At 34.2% G+C, this 22,359-nt stretch overlaps 1 protein-coding gene across 1 annotated transcript in view; it reads left to right on the top strand.

Annotated features, from left to right (window-relative positions):
• LOC123310788 (tyrosine-protein kinase Src64B) overlaps positions 1 to 22,359 on the top strand; it is a 122,247-nt gene that overhangs the window by 13,729 nt on the left and 86,159 nt on the right. Inside the window, exon 2 of the mRNA XM_044894450.1 lies at positions 13,892 to 13,908. The gene's annotated coding sequence lies outside the window, so the exon portion shown is untranslated. The remainder of the gene's footprint in view (positions 1 to 13,891; positions 13,909 to 22,359) is intronic.

Raw genomic sequence — 22,359 nt, 5'->3', positions numbered from 1 at the left:
GTTTCTGAGTTATTAGCAAAAATTGAGATTTTGACGATTTCGAAAAGTTCACATAACTTTTTTGTGTATAAGGTTAGAGATTGAAATTTGAACCTCGTACAGTAGAATCTACTGACATTCTGAAAACATTTTGGCACAACATTCGGAACACCCTGTGACAAGTTTTCCAAAGTTCAGGAAATATACAATGTTTCCACATTCTTCAACCTCAAAAATGTGAAAACGGTTTGTGCTTAAGATATTTAGAATAGGAATTGTAATGATCTCCAGTTTTCTGAGAAAAATTGGAGTTCATTTTAGTGCATTCCTTTCATTTCACATTTCCGCCTTTGAAAATATTTTAATTCTCAAATATTCAGTACATTCATTCCGATAGGCAGAGTAAATGTAAAAAAACCGTTTATCTGTGTTTAAAGTTATTTTTCTGTTTCTATTTTTACTTTGACTCTTTTACTCTTTAGTCACTTTTACGCTCCGTACTTTTTTTTCTCTGCGATTCGACTTTAATTGTGTGCACGACAAGCGTTCAACGAATTTAGAAATAATTTTGTGTTGCGAGGGTTAGTGCTGTTAGGAATTAATTTTGTAGTTTTCGTTTGTTTTCCGCGAGTGCCTGAAATAAAGGAGGTAGGTCCCCGTCTTTACCGTTCAGTTTCTTCATTAGACCTACACCGGTTACTTCTTTGACACTGCTGTACTGTATCGCTTTCTGTTATATTTTATCGTACTTTACCCTGTTTCGCGAGTCTGACTTTTCCCTTCGCTATCAGTCATGGTGCGTAAGCCCTTGGGGTACTAAAGGGAAAGTCCCGTCAACACCCCTGTTCGCGTTCCGCGTCATAAGTGTTGAAACCGAAATCTCTTCTTTTCTATGAGTCATGGTGCGTAAGCCCTTGGGGTAGAGAATAAGAGATACCGCTCGTCGTCAGTGAAATCCCGTAGTTGCGCTAAAAAAAGACCTTTTCTTCGCTATCAGTCATGGAGCGTTAGCCCTTGGGGTAGCGAGTAAAAGACTCGAGAAGATCCGCCCTGCTTGTGTTTCTTTCATTTCTGGAGAAATACAATTAATTACATCCCGATACCGTATAGCAAGTCATTTCACTTCGCGAGGTCATCCTTAGTATCCATTTCGTCAGTTCTGGTTGGCGCATTTTATTGAACAACCTTTGATTTTTCACTGTACCCGGTATAAACTTTACAAAATGCTCGTGATCGGATATAATTTCCAGAATGTATGTTTGCTGATAGATTCGCTCATATTTCATACCTACACATATTTCCGTTGTATATATAAAATCAGTTTCCGAAGGTGTGTGGTAAATAATTCGATTTTGACTACTTCGTTATCGCTACCACCCTAGATAACAGCGAACTCTGTCTCCGACAAGCAGCTACTCTGGTAGGCTTGCTATTCTTCCTAGTGAAAAGAATAGCTGGCGCTCGAAATAAGTTTTCTCCGAGGTAACCACGTTACAGAATTAACATAATACTGGAATACGGACATCTCCCTTCTTTTCGGTTTTTTCTTCGGTATTTTGAAAACTGAATTGAACTGAATTGAATGAATACAATGGTTTTAACCGAACTGTATCCAGCATTGAATACTCAATCATATCAGAAACGAAAAAATATTTTATCTCAGTAGAGAATTTCGAACAATATCATCCCAATTTTCAGATTTCAAATATGTCCAGTTCTCCAGAAACTTCTAATGGGCACTCGAACTTTGGACACCCTGTACAAGGTGTCCCCTCGATGATTAATACAGTAGTAGATAGTTGTGATTTTGGGTTTTTAAATTGAAGAAATTAGTGAAGATTTTTCAAAATTTGGATATTTTACTCAATGAGTCTTTTGTTGTCGGTCACATGACATCAGATTTGAAATTATTATTGGAACAAACTGTATATTTTGGCATTTCTATGTTTCTACCGAGAAAACGATTCCAAAATACTATCACACTTGTGGTCCAAAACGATTAATTTAAGAACTGCAGCTACTTCAATATCCTTGTCCCACGAACATTGACAAAATATCTGAAATGAGCAATTTTACCAAATTATTCAAGTTTAGGTTCACCCTGTATACATATTTGGATGATCCTATATATTTTAAGTAATTTGAGTAGGGATTGTTTCAATTGTTTTTCATAATCGTCATGGGCCAAAAAGAAGGATATTGAAATCGCTGTAATTCTTAAATTAATCTTTTCAAACCAAAAGTGTGATAGTTTGTTGGAATCGTTTCGTCAGAAGGAACAAAGAACTGCCAAAATAAACAGATATACAGGTTAATTTTCAACTCCAAAATTACTACTACTCTTGGATTCCTTCTCTTAATCGTCTTGGAACAGCCTGTATATTGTATACCCAAAGAAAAAATCATTGATTCATATTATCTACCAATAATGAAAACGAATTCGAACAATCGATTCAATCCGATAAACCTAGTATACATACTAGGTTTATCAGTCTGTATATATACAGGGTTAGTCTTTGACTCGCACAAATATTTTGACAGTAGATTCTTGAAGTCGAAAGACACACTTTTTCCCTTAACATTTCTTCCAAATCGGCTCGGTTCAAAAGTTGAAAAACCTTAAAAAAATGGATTTTAGTTTGATCTCAAACGATTTTATTGAATGAAATGAATTGCGGAATATAGTTTTTCATTTAATCTTTTTCGAACGTAAGATATCATCCACCAGTCTTCCAGTTTTCTTATTATGACCATTACGTATCATAAAAATACTACTTAGTCATCCATTGGCAAGCCCTAGTACGCAAATGTTGGTACATTTCAATGATCTTTTTAGAGATAAGGATGTGGATTTCTTTGGAACAAGTGTGACTCTTTTGAGAAATATAATTCTAACTGACAGTTGAAACTGTTTTTTTCTATTTTGATCTGTGATTCTCAATTCTATTCATATTGTAGTTATAAGTTATGTTGTTTTTTTTTTCTGTTTTTCCTTGTTGCTGTCTTACTTTGTAACTACTCTTGGGTGTTTTGTGAGACATTAATTTGAATAAATGAATAAAATAAATATTTGAACGTTTTGTAAAATAAAAGTTTTCTTCTGTCATATATAATACGCCGTTTTCGAGTAATTTGATGAATTCATTCGAAAAATTGAGTCCTTTGACCGGATGCAACTCTTTTTAAAAGATCCACAGAAGTGTAGTGTCACAGATTTACCTTATAATTCTGAAGGAAATTTTGTCTCTCCAGGGGTGGCATAGCTCATTATGAAAACTTAAAATGTCTAAATATTTTTATCAGGGCCGAATCGGAAAAAATGGTATAGGAAAAGAATCTACAGTTAAAAGATTGGTACAAGTCAAAGACTCACCCTGTATACTATTCCCATTAACCTTGTTTATTTGCCATATGCTTCGAACTTTATATGGTTGTTCTGAAACGCTCTGCATTGAAATTGAAATTCCGTCTATCCTTAAATCAACATCAAGGGATTTGATGCCACCACAAATCTATCGACTCTATAAGTCGCGATGGAAACAAAATAGATCTCTAAATCCCATCCAAGTTAATTGCCTTTCTGGTTGCATTGATCATTGTTGAGTTCAATATGAGCTAACTGGAGTTCAAATAATGTTTGCCCTCATTGTTTCCTCAGATTTGGCCCCAATGTTTACTAACTGCCGAATATATTTCCCTCTGTTCGTAGTAGGAATTGATCGTCAGATATGCACCACAACAACGTAGGATTATGCGATCAATATCGAGGTCTTGGAAAAGAAGGGAATGTTATGCGGGACGCAATTTGGTCTCATTCAAATCGCCTTGCTCCAAACCTTTCGCCCCTAAAATTAAGGAAGTATGAAATGTTGTCCGGAGTTATAAAGACTCCCACGAGGAAAGTGTCGATTTCTAGATAAGAAATTCAAGGGGTGACTCGAAAGTTGAAATATTTACGGTGTAAAGACTAACAAAAATTCCGGTGTCTTGAAATCTGCCATCCATGAGGGTGATTCACCACGATGCCCTATTAGACGTTTATGGATTAGTAATATTAATTTGTGGTGGAAATTTGCGTATTGAGGTTTTCGACACTGAACGGATTACAGATCGGTTATTCTGAAAACAGGCTACTTTCTTACTTGAAAAGGCACACCCTACAGGGTGATTTATTGACACGCACAATTAGTTTAAAAGTATATTCTTGAGGTCAAAAGAAACACTTTTTTTGTATCGGCCCTGATAAAAATATATAGCCATTTAAAGTATTCATAATGAGCTGTGCCACTCCTGGAAAATCAAAATTACCTTCAGAATGACTAGCTAAATCTGTGACACTACATATCTGTGGATCTTTTAAACCAATAATAATATAATAAAAAATTTCTCGATACTTTTTAATTTTTGAACATCAAATTAGGTACTCGAAAATGGCGAAATATACGAGAAAATATGAAGAATACTTTTATTTTACAAAACGTTCAAATATTTATTAGATAACGTCCAACTTAGATTCAAGAGTTGGTTTCTTTGAATTTTTGGTATTTTTATGGTAGTTGATGGTTATAATGAGAAAACTGGAAGACGTGGATGATATCTTGTGTTCGGAAAAGATTTATCAAATGAATGAAAAACAATATTCCGAAATTCATTTGATGCGATAAAACCGTTTGTGAAATAGAACTAAAAAAATTTTGGTAGTTTTTTCAACAGCCTGTATCTTTCAAACCGAGCCGGAAAAAATGGTAAAGGAAAAAAAAGTGCTTCTCTCGACCTCTAGAATCTACTGTTAAAATATTTTTGCGAGTCAAAGACTGATTAGATAGCATGTTTGATGACCATTTCAAAAATATGCCCTACAGTGGGTGGAAATTGAGAATTGAGTATTTCTGAGAATATCATTGGAAAAATAGAATTCATCAATAAGATTTTTCGTATTACAACCTAATCTTTCATTCTTTCAGCTGCTTCTACTACTAAAATAGTGGGTGGTTTCTTTAATAAACCTATACCTAAAACGAAACAATTCTAGAATTGTTCTCGAAACATTCCAGTTCTTCACTTCATTCGAAGCTTTAACCAGAGATTTTGGGAGAATCATAGTATAGGTAACGGTCCTCAAAATTATACTCCTTGTATGCGCGGAACTCAACTTCACCAAAAGATCTGCTCATCATTCAGCTGAAAAATCAATTGGGAAAACCAATAACAAATGACCAAGGGATTTGAAATAGTTGGTCTCCCCATAGGTTGATCGCTTTCAAAAAAGAATATTAAAAATGGGAAATTTTATTTCATACCTATATTATTTCTCGATGTTTGCATTCCAAATTCACTGTCGCTTGCGATTATTATTCAGTGCTCGTTGAACAATATACCTACTTCGATAGTAAACCGTTTCCCTTCAATGCTAAGCTTTTTTCATTTCCATTTCTGCTGAATTCGGCTTCGTTCTGAGAAAAAGTTCTTGGCGTGCCTATTAGGTTATGCGTTTTATTAGCAATAAAAAGACAGCGTGTCCTTCCTGCTTCCTCTATTGAACTGAGTAAATAACATTTCCATAATGGCTAACATAACTGACCTTATTGAGGAGAAGCAAATTACAAGATAATTTTCCTCTGTAGGCGGACGATGAATTTTTCCGATGAGAAGTTTTTTTTATAGCTTTTCGTTCCGAAAGCATTTCATTAATTTTTACGCGCTTACTCCTGATATTTTTCAACTGAAAATTGATCTCAATCACACAGATGACACTTATGGTTCCTTACATAGGTGACACTTGTGAATTAACTGATGTTCTATGGTTTTCCTTCGACACCGAATGGAAAAATGAAATTGAGAATTGTCAAAAATTCCACGCAATTGTCGGGTATTTGGGGACAAAAGTGTATTCATCAGTTAGTTCGGACCTTCGTGATAAAACAGCCCGTCCCCGGTCACTAAAGGGATTCATGCGATCTGTCATCCCAGAAAGTACAACATTCGCTGACAACGACAAAAATAGTCGAACTTTTTCGGAAATTATTTTAGGCGACTTCCTGGGCTTCAATCTGGACGTTCTATACCATTATGGAAAGGCCATTTTTGATATCTTTTCCTGCGGTTTCACAAAGCTTGATCGGGGAATCAACGCTTGATTGAAGGATAAGCGTCGAAACGACAATTTGTTATCAATCGATAATTCAGTCATGAGCAAACCGAATATTATTCTCGCGTCAAATTATGATCCATTGATTTCTTTTCAATATATTTAGAAATTGAAAGATTTCATAGACTTCATTTTGGAAATCGAGTTACTGTCAAATTGTTACGAAACCTGACAGCAACCACTTAAGTAAAAAATTTTAACATGCAAAAAAAGCAAATGTCGCATGATCGCCAAATTTTTCTTTACAAATTAGAAACAACGTTCTGAACGTTTGGACAAAAAATTTCACTTGCAGGAGGCAAGGGCTAGAAAATCATTCAGACGGTATTTGTAACAAGAACGAACCACATAACTTTTCCATAAATGGGTTACAAGAGTCATATTTCTTTACGGATCAAATAAACTAAGAAAGTGAAATTTGTTCTCTATTAATTTCACCTATTATGTACACTATCGTTGCGAATAAAATTTCGATTCAATAAGCACATATGCATGCAAGTTGATGGTTCTACATCACTTTACCAGAGGTATAATTTAATGCATTCAACAAATTTATTCATCCGACAATTTACATTTGATACGAATGCATACTATAAGTCGGGTCATTGAATCCTGAACCTCAAAACGGAATACATAATACTCAAAAATTATTATTCATTTTGTTACTGTTGGACTAGCTATTATTGTTCAAAGGAACGATTAGAAAACGAATGCCCACAACTTGCTCTTTGATGAATAACTTGAAATTTTGTATTCCTAATCATAGTTGTCCTAGAATTGAAGAAGGAAATTTATAAAGATCAAAGTAGGGCAGTTGGCTTCACTGCTAAACAGAGAACAAATATACGAATTCCGTAAAAAAAAAGAGTAGAACAGTTACGGTAGACACGAGGATAGACAAGGGTTGCAATGAAACATGAAAATAATGAATCATTTTTTACTTTAAAATATTTTCAAAATGTTGTTCATCATTTTGTAGACAAGATATGACCTATTTGCGAATTCGTTCGTTCAATGGTGGTTTAAAATTATATTAATGGACCATTAAATTATAATTGACGTTCCTGCTACTGGGCCTATATTTTTCATTTCAATTGTTTTTTGGTATTTTCAATAAGAATCTAACCAATGTCCTAGGTTGAAACTTGTTAAAGTTGGACAAGTGTATTTTGTTGTTCAGGTACTTCCTAATTATTATAGCTACCAATTTATGTGACGAATGAGATAATGAAACCATCGATCTTCGTCATGGGAATATCAATGTTTTCAGTTGAAAACGACGTTGCACCTGTGTGCCCTGTGGGTGTGCCGTTTAGGGAAACAGCGGCCCTTTTATCATTTTTCGAAGAAAAATTTTTTGCCGTATTGTGAGGTCGATCACAAACATTTTCAGTGTTCTTATTTTCGCTGAGCATTATCAAACCTTGAAATTCAAATTAAAGTTGTGGTCCACCGATTTGTATATAACAGGTTTATTTATTTTTTTAATAGCACCTAGTTTTTATTCCTAATAATTCATCAGTTCCTACCCTACACTTCCAGAACATCATTGACCACAAAATACTAAAAAATATAAATTCGAAGTGTTACAATCCTTATAAGCAAAAAAGGGTTGATAAAGAACCCATCAATGACCAAATCGTCCTCAGCAACAGAAGGTCTATCGATTTCTGGTAAAGAAAGTTAGGGTTGCCATAAAACTACCCTCCACCCCCCTAAATGAAAAGAATGCGTAATTCAAAATGAAAATTGAGCATTTTTCTATAAATTGATAAATGAACACCGAAGATATAAATTTTGTGCGTTAATTCTCCTTGTATATGTTTATTCTATTGCAGATTTGAATAAAAATATATTCGATAAACAAGATTATTTTTGATACAAGTGCATGGATATAAGAATACTAAGAAAGTAATTGGTTCGTAAAGAGTTGTGAACTATTTGAAGCCTACGACCATGAAATTATTATTATTTATGTATGTAATTGACAGTCAAAGAATTTATTTTCTGCCCGCAAGGCGTCGCCAACAATAGGGACAAAAAACGCCTGACAAACTGGAGTTTGGCTACATAACATTCACGACCGAATAGTGGATTTCTAAGTGAAGTTTATTCGGAAGCCACATGTCCCAAAGTGTACCTACATCACTGAAATAGTAGGGTGTTAAATTTTTTATTTCTTGGTCGATTCCAAAAGTTAATATCATCGAAGGTATAATACTAAATAAAAATAAGAAACCCTCTACAATATAAGAGGCATTGTTGAAGTTAATATCAGAATTATAATCTGGAATAGACTTTACGACTCCATAAATATCTCCGAACCGAACAAACGCTTCGTTAGACCTTCCCAGGATTTCTAACTAACAATGTACCCCTCAGAACACACATAGATATTCCTTGAGATAGTGCCCTGTGCCATATGGGTCATTTAGGCTTTTACGGTAAACATAATACATGCTCATTTGAAAACAGCTCATATCAGAAATCTTGTCGACAAAATTGGTAATAGCTTTCTGAGTGGTAAATGGTACGCGTTTCAGTTGGACCTTTTTCCCCCTATGCCCTATACAAAGGAATGAAATCATTCTTTCACGTTCTGCCGCTGTAATTTGTTAACACATATGGGTGACACGAAGAGAGTTTTGGATTTTATTTTTCACCAATGCTAGGCTATTTGAAATAATATGATGTGCAATTTTTTCCAGGCAATTCCAATCTTTTAGACTGATTTTCTTACTAGCCAAGTCTGATTTTCTGTTGTTTGAAATAGGTTTAAAAAAATATGAGGTATAGGAACAACAATATTTCCTGTTTGTACTGAACATTAAATCAGAGTGCAGACAGAATGGAAAAACTGATGAAAAACTTCAATTTTCGTATGCAGGCGTTCATGATGTAGTGATGCCACTGACAGTGACGAGTATAATGTAATTTGCAAAATGAGGAATTTCTTTGACGTGAATTTTGAAAATTTAGTTCCTCTCATTCTACAAACGTCTAATAGGTCATCCACCCTGGGACACCCTGTATAGCCCAAATTGTCGTTTAACCAAAAATTGTCTATATAAAATATCCAAGATGGCTGAGATACAACCCCTAGAAGTTCGACAAAATTTCATTGAATTTCAAGTACGGGACTGTGGAAGGTGACTCTGGCATCGCAAAAACGAAACAAAACATAAACATATGGCTGGAAAATGAATGGTTCAGTACCAAGTTCATCGGATTAGATGCATCAGGTAACTCTTGTGAGAATCATAATTGTTGTATCGTGCAATTTAGGGTGAAAAAAATGTAGAAAATCGAGACAGTTTCTCGAAAGTGCTTATGTTTGTTATGTTGAAAAAGTGCTGTGAAGTTTCCCCATTTCATCCCATCTTTACGACGATTGTTGGAATGTTCGAACAAGAAGATTGTGATGCCCATAGTGAAAAAATTCGTGAATAATTTAGACGAATTTTATTGGTGAGATTTTGAAGTACTATTCTATTTTTTACGCTTGTGTCCTAAGTCTCTTCTGTCAGGTATCGAAATGAGTCATGTCTTAAAATCGTGTAAGGTACTTACAAATAATGAAAACAATTCGGCAATCCTAAATTTCCATTTTCACTACCACGTAAATATCGAACGAGCAAATATCCTAAACGAAACCACATGGTGGAATCAGGAGATAAGTTATTTTCCACTTCTTTGCGATAATTCAGCTAACAAACGGTCTAGGGTAGTATAAGGATCTATTTCACTAATCATTTTCAATTTTTTTCAACTTTGTCATTTTGAAAGTTTTGTATAGGTGATTTTTGGTGAAACGCTTCATTTTGACCAGTTCAACCTTCTGTTTAAATAAAAGCCTCACCTTCAAATACACCCTGTATTTCCCATAGCAGCCTGAATCGTGCAATCACTCAAATAAAACTCATAGTATAATCTTTATATTCATTTCATAGTTTTCTCAGTGGAAAACGGAGTCGGAAATATATCGAATATCGAAAATTCATTGTAATATTTTTCACGTGGGAATGTATCGGAAAATGTAAAAGTCGTACTTCTCAGAACGCAGTTTCATTGTCATCTCCAATAACGTTATTTTTTGAAACTTATCTAGAACCCATGGGTAGCGTGCGCATATGCCTGAATTATTATAGAGAATCAAGGTATTATAACTGTATTCCATAAGACTATAATGTTCTAACTGTCGTCCAATTTCTTCACGTTATAAAGAGGTAACATTCATCAGTTCAAGTATTATGTCAAAAAATATGGTGAACTTAATCGCTGATCCTAACTGGTATGTATACGGAGCCTGGCTATAGAAGTGGCTTTCCAATTTGAATAAATTGCGTACTTATCGTTATTTTATTCGTATATTTATCAGCTTCTATCATTTGAGAATTCACGAGTCGAAACGGGTAGAAACGCCAGAAATAAAATACACCTAGTGACCCTAGCGTATTGATGTTTCAAATTCATGAAATAGGATGCAACAAAGACAAGTTATGAATTTTGTTCAAAACTTCGTCATTCTATATCTGTATTTCGAAAGTAAATAGAAGGCCGAGATTATATGGCTCAATAAAACATTCGTATCAGAGGATTTAAATATTCAGTGTACCTATTATGATTATGTACTTATGTTGTGGAAGAATAAATTTGTTTAATGACTGTCTATATACTTTGTTTGTACATGAATATTCTTTTGTAAAATGCTAATTAACGTTTTGCATATATCATTATATGAGACAGTAGTTGTGCAGATGTTACTCCAAATAACCCCCCAGCAAAAAATCAGCAGGTGTTAAATCAGAAGAAGAGGAAGAACGAAAAGCAATGCACGATTTTCAACAACAAAAATCCCCTTGGCCAAGTTTTTCCTGTGTGAGAACTTCTGGTAAATCGATAAACTTTGGGGAGAAAATCGAAAGCCATTAGAGCCGCTTGCCCCTATGATAAATTGAGTATAACTTCTGAAGATATAAGGGACTAGGCACCTGAATGTATGAAAAATGTTCACCGGCTAATTTCAAATGTTATAGTATTGGTTTTTGTAGACCTTTTGCCTTTAATGAAAAACGTGGTTCCCAAATTATAGAGCTCCAAAATAGATATAGCTATGAAAGCTACAATTGTCTTAATATAACATTATGAACTTTGTTTGAATAGTTTTTTTACTACTTTGTACAAGCTGCCCACCAGAAAAAAGACTCTATATTATATGCGAAACTATAGGAGCTACCAAAAAAATTGTCAAGCAAAAGTTGCTCTGTATAAATCAGTCCTCAATAATACAGTATGACTAATTCATTTGTATACAGAGTTCCAATAAAAAGTTACCTTTTTTCAAACGAAACACTCAATATTTCATTCGACATTTGAGTAGAGCTCAAGAAGACGAAATCAAATATATACAGTTTTATTGGTCTCAGATTGCCCGTTTCGGATTTATTGATAATTTTCAGCAAAAATGGGCTTATATTCAAAATACCGTAAGTAGATTACTTTCCTAGATATTGGATTGCAGTTTTTACCAAAAATTTCAGGAATATCCAACTTTGAGTCTTTCTTGTAAACAAATCATTTTTAAGAGCCAAAAAGCAGTGTTGCCACATTTTGAAAACTTACTATTTTCGAATCCAACAATATTATATCTATATCATCACAGGCTAGGTTTTTTGTTTGTTCGATTATTTTTTTGAAAAGTGTCCAGCAATATTGTCTTTTTTTGAAGGTTCAATAACAATGCCGTAAACCTACATTTTAAATGTGCAATAAAATTAGTATTGTTAAGTTCGTTTACTGCATTTATAATTTTTATTCGACTTATTGTTAGGAAATAAAGACTCCGAAAACTAGATTCAAAATGAATAAGCCATGACACTTCTTAAATAAATTATCATATATAAACCCCCGGAAAAGTTACCCCCTTCCGAAAATTAACAAAAACAATTTTTTTCATTTATTTTCCACATTATGCTAAAAACGCGGCAGGTTTTTGTTGATTGTTTGTTCCGTATTGTTTTAGTTGTAAAGTCTTAGTCTAGTTAGCCTTGTTGTCTGTTGTTCAATAATATACTATTTAACATGAGCTTGCAATATATTTATGTTTTTCTCGTGAATGCTTGAGTTGTCGAAAACACTTGTATAAATAAAAAAGTTAGTATATGAATTGATCTTTTCACATAATTTTTCAAAACGAAATTTTTATCAAAAAAAAATTGTGAGGAAAAATATCTTAGAGGTTTACTATTTCAATCCTTTCTGAGCATACTTCAGGGTTGAAAAATATGCAACATGTGTAATTTCATTGACAAATGATATTTACCAAGTTTCATGTCTTTAGCTCAATATACAGGTAAAATAAAGAAGAAAAACAAGAAAAGTGCGTAGGGGTATAAAAAAAAGCAATACCTACCACAAATATGTATTACTTTTGAAATTAACCCGTAACTATTTTTCATTTAGGTGCTTGGTACCTACTTTAGGTCGCACCCCTGCTAATATCTTGTCGATATGCAATTATGGTTTGCTCCACTGTATCAATAGCAGCATCCAACCACAGCCGTCTATAGATAGTACTTAGGTGGCTATGATCGTTCCTAATCCACATGACTAAATCCACACATCTGCATTCAGAATCTGCCATATCCATTAGCTTTTGGTTGAAGGACATGTTGCTGCAAATATACGTACATGGAGCAGTTTGCATCCCTTGTTTACCTCTGATGGATGTTGAAGCCTTCGGGTTTAGCTGGGGGAGATATCTATAAATACATAGGGCAATAACAATTTAATTTTATTGCTATGCCCTCTCACCCTACGCGAAATGAGATATTGATAGATTTGGGGGTCAGTCGATATTTGTGCATATGGACTTGAATCAGAAATATTGATGCTATTCACATACATTGGGCATTGATTCGAATTTGGCATGTCGCATACGTTTACACAGGATGTTTACTGAAGATGTAGCTAGAATGCAGGAGGTAAAATATGCCTTCAGAGATATATATCTCTTCCTAGATATGAATTAACAAAAATGGCAACTTTTTTCTCCGTTTCGTTGACAAAGTTGAAAGGACGAAAGATAATTAGCAAAAATTTTCGTTATTTTAATAGTCTCTCAAGTTTCAGCTTGCATCTTGTGGGAAGATGCAAAAACAGTAGGCAAATATCTCTTGCTCTTTCAAATGAATCATTTATTGGCACCACATAACTCAGAAGAGGTGGATATTTGCCCCCATATTTCTTCAGGAAATATTAGTGTTTACGGACAAGAAATCGTCTTCTGCATTTTTGTCGCAACACCCTGTATATTTTTATTGCTTTTTCCTAGGAACGAGAACGTCATTTACCGCTCTGGTTATGAATTTTATCAACCACTGACGGTAGTTTTAGTATCATCAGTACTTTCCCCATTTTTTCAACTTTTATGTTGTGAATACCAAACTGTGGAAACCTCAGGGAAGGTCATATATTTTTTTTCGATTCCAAAGGTTCATTTTTAGAAATTATGAACCAAGATCGATACTGAATGTATCTTTCCATGATATTGGAATGAGGGAATATAATATGTAAAATCCTTGTAGAAATAATTTGAATTACTGAATTGCTTCCAATTATATTCGATTTTGATCATTAAATTATCTACATCCTCAATTTTTTTGTATTGAATAATCAAGTTCGCGGATATTCTTCCTCTATTATTCGTATTCATGATCTCATAATTACAGATGGCATTCCTAATATATGATGATTTTTTTTCAGGTTATGGCATCTACATGGTGAGTTCCCTAAGTTTTGTTACCTGTTAAACCTAGTAATACTGAGGAAACGAAGACATCATCACAATAGATAAGGAATATGGAAAGCCTATGTATTAACTAACTGGTGTAGGAGAAATATTAATTCGTCTTATCGAATGAAATTTAATTAATAACTGACTGTCTTATAGCATGAGCAGAAATTACATGTACCTACTTTATTCAATAAACATGTATGGATCACTTATCTGATAATTAAATTAATAGGCTTTCAGGACAAATTTGCGAAATTTCAACGAAAATGTCGATTTGCATCCGGTATGATTGATATAAACGACACATGGATTTTAATCATACTGAAAATCCGGAAACATGTTCTCGAATTATTCAAATTATAAGTTGAACGAAATATATACTCCATTCACTTTTATTTTAGCACTCGGTTGGCCATGGAAATTTGACACATTCAACTCTGTATAGTACGAAAATGTGGAGTTATGACGCTTGTCAAAACATTTTTGGATTTTAAATCAGCGTTATGTTGTCCGTTATACGTAAAAGTCTCAGTTATTACGTATTTTATCATAATGTCGAATCACTTCGGAAAATATGAAGTCGTTAATGTTGGTTATCCTCTTTGGCTAAAGGCTGAAGACGTTACATCAGTTGTAGATTTAAAAAATGTATTCAGTGGTAGGGAATGGGTACCTCACGAGGAAATGTGTAGTGTAGTGTAGGCAGATGTAGCTAGTTATTCTGAAGGTAATTTTGTTTTTCCAAGGATGGCACAGCTCATTATGAAAACTCAAAACGGCTATATCTTTTTATCTAGGCCGAATCAGAAAAAATAGCAAAAAAGTGTTCCTTTTGACCTCAAGTATTTACTGTTAAAATAGTTGTACGAGTTGAAGACACCCTAAATGTTTCAAAAGACACAAAATATACATGGTGATTAATTTGGGATAACAGAGTTCAACATTATTCCGAAAAAAGGAAAGTTGAATACCACCATAATATCGGCCATATCACAAGATACTTGCACATCAAAATCTATGAAAATCGTTGTATACTTAAAACTCGTAAGCAAAGATTATAGAGAATAAATATACGAAGCGCCCTCATATCGCTAGTATTAAAAACCGACTACATTTTGGCCAGTGAAAACACATTTGACAATGAGATGGGGCTGAAAACGTATTGTCAATACAGAAAAACTGATTAATAACAATTTTCTGTTTTATAATTGAGGGGCGCGAAATTCGAATTCTATTCCTTGTATTGAATTTCAATATTGACCTTGTTGAAACCAGAAAACAAACATCCTGAACGACAAAACAAAAGGATGATTTTGTTTTGTGGCCAAGTAGTTAGTTTTCATCTGAACATTGTTTGGAATCAATTGGTATCAATGAAATACGCCGTTGGATGTGATAAATTTTTATTTGCAACCTATAAAAAATTTACAAAAATTTGAAATTATGGACAACGAATAGAGCTTTGACTAGGACACGAGAGTATATGGTTATATGCTATAGGTACGTCAAAGGTGTTTTTTCTGTGCAAAACGTTTCGAATCAATAAACTTAGTTGAATTTGTACAATTTATATCACAAATTAATATCAACCAATATTCAATTTACCGTCATAGGACACATTTCCGTTACTTACATATTATTTACAAAATTTTCAGAACCATAATTGAAAAAAACCTTACAGAGGTGTTATACAAGACCTGTATTCAAGCCCGTCAGTATAATTTCTTCATGCTTTTTTATGATTTCTTCATGGTATGGTCTCTTTATGACACAATATACAAATTGATTAATGAATGAACAAAACACTCACAGAAGGTTTCATAAAACAAACGACAATTTGACAGTCAACCGATTCCCAAATCGAAATCAATAAAACTTTTGCATTTCTGAATATATTGAAGGCAATTTAGAATCTTTGAATGGACGTATAAAAGTCAGAATTTTCCCTGAATGGGCCCTTCATGGGATGCTTCCTGCATACAACATTTTATGTGGATGAACAGTTCTCAATAGAATTGAAGTAAAAGTAAAATATTAAAATACACATGGTGTAGTCAGTAGTGTTTGTAGGCCTTTACGCCCTGAAAATTTTATCCACTTCGTAGAACTGAAAATAAAAATCAATGAATGACCGAGTCACATGTTATCAGTTTTAATACTTACATTCCCATTTTCTCTTGTAAAATTAGTTTTATTTGATCCACAGTTCTTCACCATACAATAATTTTGCAAAGATATTTTGAGGTTTTCACCAAGAAATTAGACAAAAATTTCAATAATCAGCAACAAGAACAGGCTTGATAAACAAAAGGCGGTACGAGAATCAAAACTTTCAAAATCTCTTTTATCGAAATGGCCATCTGAAATCTTAGAAAATTTCATATGTTTCTGTAAATGTCCCTCGAATTGATATTTTAACCAGTCTTAGACCCTTAAAAACACATTTGGAACACTGATAACGCTCACATCACTTCAGCCGCTTCGTTTCCTTTCTACTCTATACCTACTAGGTCCTTTCGTTTGCATAAAAAGTGTAGCACTTTTCTACACTCGATTTGATTTACACCAGTGTAGAGGAGGTGTAGTTTATCGACACCCAGACAAAAGGAGGTGTAGATAAACTACAGGTGTAGTTTATCGACACCTAGACAAAAGGAGGTGTAGATAAACTACACCTCTTCTACACTGGTGTAAATCCAATCAGCAAACGAATACTAAAATCGAGTGTAGAAAAGTGCTACACTTTTTATGCAAACGAAAGGACCTAATCTTTGCTCATAAGTATTGTAGAATTCTATATCCTAATGAAACCCGAGTTGAAACCGATGACATTTTCATCATTGTTATTAAATGATCGCAGGGCCGTAGCGAAGAGCTTTTCCGAGGGGGGGGGGAATTCGAATTTTGGCGCCCCTCTTTAAAAAAAATTCACAGGATATCGAAAAAAACAAGGATATGGAAAAGGTGTATTATGATATGTAATACAAATATGTACCTACAGTTTTTTAAAGAGTTAATTATAAATGAACATGAGTATAAATGAAAATACCTCACAAATATTTCAAGTAACAAGTGTGATAATAAATCTGTGATTAATTAAACTAATCAACGAAACAAGAAAATATTCTCATAAATATTGCTATTCAGATCACACTTTAATTCTTCGTTCTTTTAATAGGCTCCAAGAAGTCACTATTGACTCAAGAGAAAGAGTTGCTGCGATTTTTTTTTCGCATTTCAGTAGAAGCAAATCGTTCAGACGCTGATCAGACATTGTTGTTCTGAGAACATTTTTTACTAACTTAAGTTGACTAAACGTTCTCTCGTTAGTACTGGTACCATAACCAGCGGTTACGACAAATCTTAAAATGTAATCGGCGAGTTTTAACATTTTATATTTCGTTGCCAATACACCAGCTACTTCAGTTAATGATTTACATGATTCGCAATCAGAAAATAAAATCATGAGTTCGGTAAGTAATGCTTGTGGGTCTGGCCTATCTAGCTTTGGCGGAATCATATTGATCAATGCTTCTAAGTACTCCAGGTTCAAATTTTGTGATTTCAGCGGAAAATGGAAAACTTTAAATATTGGATCTAACGTTTCTATTACTGATATCACGTTCAATGATAAATTATTAATGAGCGTGTCTAATACTTGTTTGAACTCTTTTCTATAACATGTATATAAACCTAAAATTGTCTCATTTTCATTTCTGCTATAGAATTTTTGGGGTCCTAATCGACGCCGATGAAATTTTTTAAAGTCTTCTTCAACATTGATGTCGAATTTTTCAGCAAACTGCTTTGCGCTGGCGATCAAATCATCGATAGATGAGCTATTTTCATTGTTTTCAAAATTTGAATGTGTAATTCTAATATATTATTGCAATCGATCACATTTATTTCGGGAGTCTCGATAGATTCAATTAAATTTTTTAGTTTGAACATCACATTTTTCATGAAATAAAGGGTTACAATGAAGTCAAAATTCAAAATTTTCTTCCTCAATCCTGAACTTTTTGTTCTAGAGGTGCTGTCAAAGTCAGTATTTTCGGCAATTTCTTGGAGGAGTTGAACTATCTCTTCGTAGGAAATATTGACGGCCTTTATGCTTTGGGCTCTAGCAACCCAGCGTGTTCTAGACAAATTTCTGAGTTTCAAAGAGTTTTCAATTTTATGTTATGTTTATTTTATTCATGTATCCGTCACATTTGCGGCTTTTTCCGTCTCAATTTTCCTTTTCTGCGCCCTTTTTCTGAATTCCGCTCCAGACGGTTTGAGCTTTTTTTGGCAGGGATCCATAATACGATTAAATGCTTCTAAATGGTTAAACTCATGTGTTCACACCGCTGACCGCTCTGACAACGAGACTTTACAATGCCGCCACTGTAGTTCCCATGAATCGACTAGATGGCGGGGCACGCAGTTTGTTATGATTTCGCGCCTGCGCGGTCTATTTGGCGCCCTTTCGAATGTGCTCCGGGGGGGGACGCTCCCCCCCCTCCCCCCCTATAGCGACGGCCCTGAATGATCGCCATAATTATGGCTATCAGAAATAAAACTGATGACACTTTTTGACACCGAATTGTAAGAAAACACTTCGGAAATTGGAATTTCCATAACTGAATACATACAAAATACAATAGGTATGGTAAAATTTTCAAAAAATTCCTATTGTTTTTGAGATATGAGGATTTCAATAATATATATTGTGAAATTTAGGCCAATTCTGAAATAATCAAGATTTACCTTGATAGAATAGTAGAATGAGTTTTGTATTATAGAGAAACCATAAATAGTTCATGTTGGCTCTGCATTGGTCGCCCCTGTAGTTTACCGCAGGAAAGAATGACGAGAATTGCCGTGTTCCCGATAGGATGCAAAACAGCAATCATTCCACCTACATGCCATGAAAATCTTACTGGAAATCGTGACTGTTGTGGTATCATTGGAGCAATTTCTCTATACCCATTTGAAAACTAGAAAAACCAAATTTTCAGGAAGTGATTATGCGTACTTGGCTTCGCGTGGAATCTCCGATTTTATGCACATCTATTCAAATTGTACGTGAATAGTACGTCTTGAAAATTTTTCACATATATTTAATATGCAGGGAGTGGCCAAATTACCCATTGAACATTATGAATTTAATAGGCGGCTATGTGATTTCCTTAATCTTCTGACATCGGGTTACTTTCAGTATGACTATATAATATTGAATTGAAATAAATTATGATACTGCATGTAAATACAGGGTGTTCCTCAAACATGCTTATATCGTGAAAGTCCTATAACTTTTGAGATACAGGTTTAAGAAGTTTGTGACGTGGTAATCATACCACTCGGAAAGTAAAATCAGTGACTTTTTTATGAATCTAACATTTAAATTTCATAAAAAACATCTACAATATGAGCACAGTGGTTATAAAAGAAAATTATCTCAAAAGTTAAGACGATCACAACATATCAAATGAAATGAAATTTTGGCAATACAAACACACACAACCAATAAGTGGGTGCCATAGGAGATCAGAACTACTCGGAGTCACTCCAGTGTTGCCAGACTAGCGCGCATTGGCATAGCTAGCAGAAAATTAACATTTAAGTAAAGTTACTTGTAAATACCTCTTCAGCACTTCCAGTGACTCAATCATCAGATGAAGGACCTTTTGATAGAATAATTGTAGTTATTTTAAATTACCTTCTTTATAACTTTACCGATTATCTATGCTACGCCACTGCTTATGAACCGAGTTCTGTCAATTTATAAAAATATCCAATTTTAGTTTTTTTCTGTGGTTCTTGGAAGTCACAGACTGGTCGAGCTGATTCTGAATCTTATTCACATGCATGTCTGATTCAAGAATTTCATGATCGCTTTTGTAATAATTTATTGCTGAACATAAAACCACCTGCATATATAATAGGTGTCTCAGGTTTCCTGTCGCACTTTCAAACTTGGATATTTTAAATACTATGCCCTATAAAGTAGATATTTTTGTATTTCGCACATCGAACTACATTGAATGCTGTTATCAAACTGGCGCAGAAATGAAATTGGTCAAAATCACGATAGTCAGTTTTTTCAAATGAGACTGAACAATTTTAATAATGTTACATATTCTAATGGAACGCTTTTTTCTAATAGGTGTGCGGACAAATATTTGATGTTTTCATCAAATAAACTTGCTGTTGCTTGTGAAAATGAATGATAATGGAAATTAATAAATACAATTTTTTTCTTCATCATATGAAATAGTGACGTGACTCATGAACGAAAGCCCCGTTTTCGCAATGAGGGAAAAGCATTAACTAAAACGTGAAAACGCTACTTTTTTAATATAATGAAAAAACAAATTATTTCACTAATCATTCATTTCTAAAAGCCGCAGATAAAAGTAAAATATTCGCGCATATTCAGATAAACGTGTTCCGTTGAAATTTACAACCGAAAATATTCCGTCTCATTTGACAAAAATCACTAGTAGTTGGGGAGCCCAAGAGGGAAATTCTGGATTTACTCGAGTGTGTCAGATTAATATAAGGGGAGATACCTTGGAGCCTATAGAGTACCTATGCCAAAAATTAGGCAGAATCGTATGGGACAGCATGTCAGAATAGTAAAAAAAACTATCTTTGTACATACTCCTGCGTGTCAGATTAGGATATGTGTTCAATTACATGTTCAAAAGTATACATTCTCTTGAGAGGAGTTTATACCACGGGACTTTCTCGCCATCCGTAAGGCGTAAAGGGAAAAAGACTACTAGAATGTGGGGTGTTGCCAGAACACTTGAACGATAAGTAGAAGTTAGGAATATTACAATCGTTTCTACTTTCGTCGAAAAGATGGCAGCACTTAACTTCTTTTTTTTAAGTTCACCGGGATACGAATTGTAGCCAATGGCGAGACTTTTCGGGAAATTTTTTCATGTGGAAATTCATAGAAGAGATAACTTCATCTCGGAAAGTTAATAACATAACTGAATATTTGAGCGGTTCAAAGCTGAAGTGAACCAAGTCCATGCAGCCTAGTTTCGAGATGAATGGCTTAGAAGTTGTTTATCAGCAATTAATTCAAAAGTGACTTTTTTATATTTTAAAAGGTTAGCCATTCATCTCAGAACTAGGCTGCATGGACTTGGTTCACTTCAGCTTTGAACCCCTCATTTGTTCTTCAAACAAATTTTTTTTAGTTTGGCGAATAAAAAATTTCTGACTTTCCGAGATGACGAACTGCTTGAATTGAATTATTATGAGAACCCAATATAAATAAGTGGTTTCTGACGTAAGATATTCATTTTCCCTTTTCGAAATGGCCACTAAAACGGTGTAGATCCCTCTTAATCTGACAATTTGAGCGTGACGAAAATGTGTGGGAGGGCGCCAAACTTGTAAAAAAAAACAGTTTACGTGTACATTCTCGAGCGCGGTGGTTTTCTATCTAATTGATTCAAGAATAACGGAAAAAATATAATCTAACAGTTTCTGCAAGCCGAAACTATAAAAGATGGCCATAAAGGTCACCTAAATCAGTTTTTTGAATTATGTATCTCCTAGGCTTCAAATTGTTTTTACATTCATTATAAAAGTTGTTGAGCATAACATTTTCTACAAATATTATTCGAAGCAATTTTTTCTATGTTTCAACGTTTTTGAGATATATGGCGATGAATGTACATCAGACTGGGTTTCTACATTGACCTTGGCCTTCGCATGTGCGGCTAAGTTCCGCTCTCATTACCTCTTAACTCGAAAACGGTTAAGAATATGTATGTAAAATTGCTTCAGACGAAAGTTTTATAGAATTTTATTATCTACAACTTTCATGATGAATACAGAAACGATTAGAGGTACAGGAAGGGAGATATATCATAAAAATGCATTGTTATCATCTTCAAACTATTAAATTAAGGAAACCTTTCCTGATTAGTGTCAGATTATGCAACACCGAGATTAACCATCTGTATGAAAACAAGACACGCTCGAAAATTTTCTTTTTTACCATTTTCCAATTCTTCCCTACGGCCAGCCCCACCACGCAAACTATCAGATTAACATTAATTTTTTATCAGAGACACTTAGGGCATATACAGTATCTTAATCTGACACGCTCGAGTATGTAAACCTGCACCCACCACTGAAACTGCACACTTCATGGAACCTCTTTTTCTTTCTACCATCTAATCTTCAAAATCCTCTAGGTCTTCACGACGCTCGAGTAAATCCAGATTTAGCATCGTGAGCTCCCCAACTAGAGCGTTATGTCGACAGATGTCAGTTGACGCCAGTTTGAGAGCAGATTTCAATGTGCGATTTACTTAAATATATACTTTTTGTGGGACATATGATTTGAAATAACCAAGTTATAATGGTTCGACATGCAACCTGTATACCCGGTATATCGGGAATGAGATTTGAAGTGACTTAGAGA

This window comes from Coccinella septempunctata, chromosome 1, assembly GCF_907165205.1.
Source record: "Coccinella septempunctata chromosome 1, icCocSept1.1, whole genome shotgun sequence".
Taxonomy (NCBI): domain Eukaryota; kingdom Metazoa; phylum Arthropoda; class Insecta; order Coleoptera; family Coccinellidae; genus Coccinella; species Coccinella septempunctata.
The sequence above is the reverse complement of the archived record's forward strand: the minus strand, read 5'-3'. Positions and strand labels throughout refer to the sequence as shown.